The sequence below is a fragment of the Hemitrygon akajei genome, unplaced genomic scaffold (genome assembly GCF_048418815.1).
Source record: "Hemitrygon akajei unplaced genomic scaffold, sHemAka1.3 Scf000066, whole genome shotgun sequence".
NCBI lineage: Eukaryota > Metazoa > Chordata > Chondrichthyes > Myliobatiformes > Dasyatidae > Hemitrygon > Hemitrygon akajei.
In genome coordinates, this window is record NW_027331952.1 from 2152934 (window position 1) to 2158318 (window position 5385).

A 5385-nucleotide genomic window follows, 5' to 3' on the forward strand; every position below is an offset into this window, starting at 1 on the left:
ATTGGAGACCAAAACTGCACACAATACTCCAAATTAGGTCTCACCGATGACTTGTACAAAGCTAACATGACATCCATCTGCTGTACTCAGTACTTTGGTTTATGAAGGCCAATGTGACAAAAATCTTTCATTCCGTCCCTATCGAACTTTGACACCACTTTCAGTGAGATATAGACCTGTATTCCCAGCTCCCTTTCTTCTACAACACTCCTCAGTGCCCAACCAGTCACTGTGTAAGACCTACACTGGTAGGTCCTAACAAAGTGCAACACCTCACACTTGTCTCCAGTAAATTCCATTTTCCATTTCTCAAACCATCTTTCCACCTGGTCCAGTTTGCACTGCAAGCCATGGTAGTCTTCCTCGCAGTCCGCTGAATCGCCAGTCTTGGTTTCATCCACAAATTTGCTGATCCAGTTAAACACACTATCATCCAGATTACTGATATAGATGACAAACAACAACAGATCAAGCAGTGATCCCTATGACACACAACTAGTCACAGGCCTCCAGTCAGAGAGGCAACCATCTGCTACCACTCTCTGGCTTCTCCCAAAGAGTGTCTCATCCAATTTACTATCTCATCTTGAATGCTGAATGTCTGAAACTTCTTGACCAACCTCCAATGTGAGACTTTGTCAAGTGCCTTGCTGAAGTCCATGTAGACAACATCCAGTGCCTTGCCTTCATCCACTTTCCTGATAACTTCCTCAAGAAACTCTATTATTGGTTAGACATGACCTACCATGCACAAAGACATGCTCTCTATCCTTAATCAGTCCACATCTATCCAAATACTTATGTATCTGGTTCTTGCACATACGTTCTAATAACTTTCCCCCTACTGATGTCAAGCTCACCAACATACAATTTCTTAGTTTATTTTCAGAGCCTTTCTTGAACAGTGGTATAATACTGGCTGTCCTCCAATTCTCCAGTGCCTCACCGGTTACTCAGGACGATTTAAATATCTGTGCTTGGGCCCCAACAATTTCTGCACTTATCTTCCGCAGATTCCCGGGGAACAACTTGTCAGGCCCTGGGGATTTACCCATGGTAATTTGCCTTAGGACAGCAAACACCTCCACCTCTGTAAACTGTACAGGGTCCATGAAGTTGATGCTGCTTTGCCTCACTTCTACAGACAGTGTGTCCATCTTCTGAGTAAATACGAATGCAGAAAAAATCTCCCCCATCTATTTTGTCTCCTCATGTGGATTACCATTCTGATCCTGCACAGGATTAATTTTTTCCCTTGCAATCTTTTTGCTCTTAACATATCTGCAGAATCCCTGAGGATTCTCCTTCACCTTGTCTGCTGGGGCAACCTCATGCCTTCTTTCATCAGTGTTCACTTGAATTTCCTGTATCTCGTAAGTAGCCCATTTGTTCCTATCTGCCTGTATGCACCTCCTTTTTATTGATCTGGGAGATGAAAACCAAAGGGGTGATAGAGCTGCATGGTGGGAGGTGGGGCATGGGGGGGGGTAAACTAAAGTTGCAGGGGGAATGACAGAACAGAGTGGAGGTGTTGTGGAGACAGATGTTGTTCAGACCTCAGACAAGGTCAGGAATGAAAAACGTTGAGCATGCTGCAGTGAATATGCTGAACCCTGTATATCTCGATGCAAGGAGCATGATAGGAAAGGTGGATGTGTTCAGGGCATGGATCAACACCTGGAATTGAGATACTAGGATCTGGCAACTGTGGACTGGGACAGGCTCCTTTATGGCAAAGGTGTGCTTGGTAAGTGGGAGGCCTTCAAAGTGAAATTTTGAAAGTACAAAGCGTGTATGTGCTTCTCAGAATAAAAGATACAGATAGAAACTGTAGGGAACCTTGGATTTCAAGAAATATTGTGACCCTGGTGAAGCACAAAATGGAGTTCTATAACAGGGATAGGCAGGTAGGTTCTTATGGAGGATAAGAAATGCCAGAGAACAAATAAGATATAAATCAGGATGGCTAAAAGAAGGCATGAGGTTGCTGTCACAAAAAAGATGAAGGATAATCCTCAGGGATTCCAGAGATAGATTAAGAGCAAAAGGATTACAAGGCACAAAGTGGGTCCTCTGGAAGACCAGAATGGCAATCCACGTATGGAACCAAAGCAGATGGGGAGATGTTAAATATGTTTTCATCTCTATTTACTCAGGAGATGGACACAGGGTCTATGGGAGTGTGGAAAAGGACATGACATGGTGCTCCCTCGGACCCTACAGGAGGCAAGTGCAGAAATTGTCGGGCCCCTAGCAGAGATAACCAAATCATCCTTAGTGAACGGGGGGTGGGGGGAGGGTGGTTATCTGAGGGTTGTAGGATAGCCAAAGTTATTTCACTGTTCAACATAGAACATTGAAATCCACAGCATATTCCAAACCATTCAGCCCACAATGTTGTGCCAACCATGCAACTTACTCTAGAAACTGCCTAGAGTTTCCCTCGCGCAGAGCCCTCTATTTTCTAAGCTCCATGTACCTGTCTAAGAGGCTGTTTAAAGACCCTATTGTATCTGCCTCAACCACCGCTGCTGGCAGTGCATTCCACCCACACACCACTCTCTATGCAAAAACTTACCCCTGACTTTCCCTCGGTATCTATTTCCAAGCGCCTTAAAACTATGCCCCCTCCTGTTAGCCATTTCAGCCCTGGGAAAAGCCTCTGACTATCCACACGATCAATGCCCCTCATCATCTTATGCACCTAAACAAGGCTCTAAGCATAAACAAGGAAACTATACATTGTTTTGAGGATTTGTTGGAAGTATGCAAAATTATGCAGGTACAGATGGGGTAAATGCAGCAGGTTTTTTCCACTGAGGTTGGGTGGGATGACAACCAGAGGTCATGGGTAAGTGAGGAAGGTGAAAATTTAATGGGAACATGTGGGAAAGCTCTTCACTGAATCGACTGTGAGAGTGTGGAATGAGATGCCAACACTGGTGCATGTGAGCTCGATTTCACCATTTAAGTGAAGTTTGGATAGGCAGCTGGATGGTAGGGGTATGGAGTGCTATCATCCCAGTGCAGGTCATTGCATCAGACAGCCTAAATGTTTTCAGCATTGTCTAGATGGGACAAATGGTCTGTTTCTGCACTGAACTTCTCCAGGTTTCTATGACAGAGAAGCTGGACAAAATTGATTGGAAGGGGAAACTGGTAGGAATGTCGATGGAGCAGCAATGGCTGGAGTTTCCGGGAACAATTCGGGAGGTGCATGTTAGATACATCCCAGTGAAGCATTAGAATGGCAGGAGGACACAACCATGGCTGAAATGAGAAGCCAAAGCCAACATAAAAGCTAAAGAGAGGGTAAATAATAGAGCAAAAAATATTGGGAAGCTGTTACAAATTAACAGGTCTGAACAACATCTGTCTGGTGTCAAGAAAACAACCTCTCCCTCAATGTCATAAAAACTAAACAGCTGGTTGTGGATTACAGAAGGAATGGAGACAGGGTAAATCCCTTTGCTGTTGAGAGGGTGAAAAGCTGTACCGAGGAAGAAGGGCCCAAAGGATACTGGGGACCCAATTCACCACAACCACAAACAGTTTCTGCTGCTACCATCCAGGAAACAGTACCACAGCAAAAGGACCAGCAGGCTCCAGGACATCATCTTCCACCAGGCCATCAGACTGATTAATTGATTTCTATGTTATATTGACTGTCCTAAGTGCAAACTATTTATTATGAATTACTACAAATTACACATTGCACATTTAGATGGAGACATAACCAACAGATTTCTACTCCTCATGTATATGAAGGATGTATGTAATAAATTCAATTAAATTCACCCTTTCCACTATCTGTGCTCTCATTCTGGCTCCCATTCCCCTTACAACTTATTTTAACCACATCACCCCCCCCCCCCCGACACCAGCTGTAGTAAGCCTTATCACAAAGGTATAAGTACCCTTCTTGTTCTGTTCCCCTAACTAACAAATCCTCTATCAACCCTTTGAATTACCTCTGCCAGGTAATCCACCCCCCAACCAGTTTCTAAAGTGGTCTACCTGTTGTTGTGGGTTTCACCACAAGAGTACTCTGTGAGGGCTGTTTAACCTCATTCCCCTTCCTGACTCTCACCCAGTTTCCTGTGTCCTGCACCTTGGGTGTAGCACCTCTCTTCATATCATAACTATCACCTCCTCCAACTCCTTGGATGATCCGGAATTCATCCATTTCCAGCTCCAACTCCTTAAGTGCAGGGTTACAAGCTGCAGCTGGATGCACATCTTGTAGGTGAGGGCATCAGGGACACTGGAGGTCTCCCCACCTTCCCACCAATGTCGCCCCTAATTTGTAATGACCAGTGTGCACATGAAGCCTGTATTGTGCATTTTTGTAATCCAGTGTCAACATGTGCACAGAGTATTTTATATAGAGAGGTATTCATTTTAACAGCTAGCAAATCACTGTCATTAGGAACTTTGATTTCCTCTGGGTCTGATCAAGTTCACCTGCACTCTCACACAACCGGTGTGACAGGCCTGTAACGGGTAATGAAGGATTTTCTCACCAGAGCTTTTGCACTTTGTCCACATGCGGTTTGCTTGCTAAATTACACTTCAAAAAGTCACATTTCCAAGTATCACTCCACTTTTTCCCACTTGTAAATTCTCCAGCAACTTTTGCATCTCCACAATAGACACAGATAATACCAGTTTCTGTATTGTACATAAATATTTCCCCGAACCCTCCCCTAGGTGAACTCATGGTGAACTCATTGATGGCAATGCCAATGAATGTGAAGGGAAGGGCAGTAGTCTGTCTCATTGGAGACATCTGGCACATTTGTGATGTGAAAGCTAATCGTTGCCCAGGGCAAAAAGCTGTTTGATATAATTACCTTCCCAGAGAGAATGAGTCAAAACATGTTCTCACGGGCAGAAAAGTTCAGACCAGGAGGAGGTGGAACAAAGCAACACAGACAAAATGCTGGAGGAACTCAGCAGGCCAGGCAGCATCTATGGAAAAGAGTACTAATGCTGAGCTCCGCCGGCAGTTTGTGTGTGTTGCTTGGATTTCCAGCATCTGCAGATTTTCTCCTGTTTGGGATTGGAGGTAAAACAAATGTGATTTTCTCAACAGCTGATGTAAAAGATTGTTGTGCCCTATCTCCGAGTTCCCAATCCTTGCATTCAGATAGCTGGAGCTCAGCTCTGTCTGAGAGACACATCGGTTCCCATTCCCTCATCAGCCGGAGGCTCCCCGGGGCCCGAATACGGATCGTGGGGCTGAGAAAGAGGGACGAGAGCAGGACTGTGCCGGGATCGAGGGTCGAGTGACTGGACTCACTGCAATTGTCCCTCAGTCGGTGTTGTAAAGGCTGACCCAGAGAATCGTTCCTACCTGCGCCGAGTTTCCGAGGCCTTTTGTGA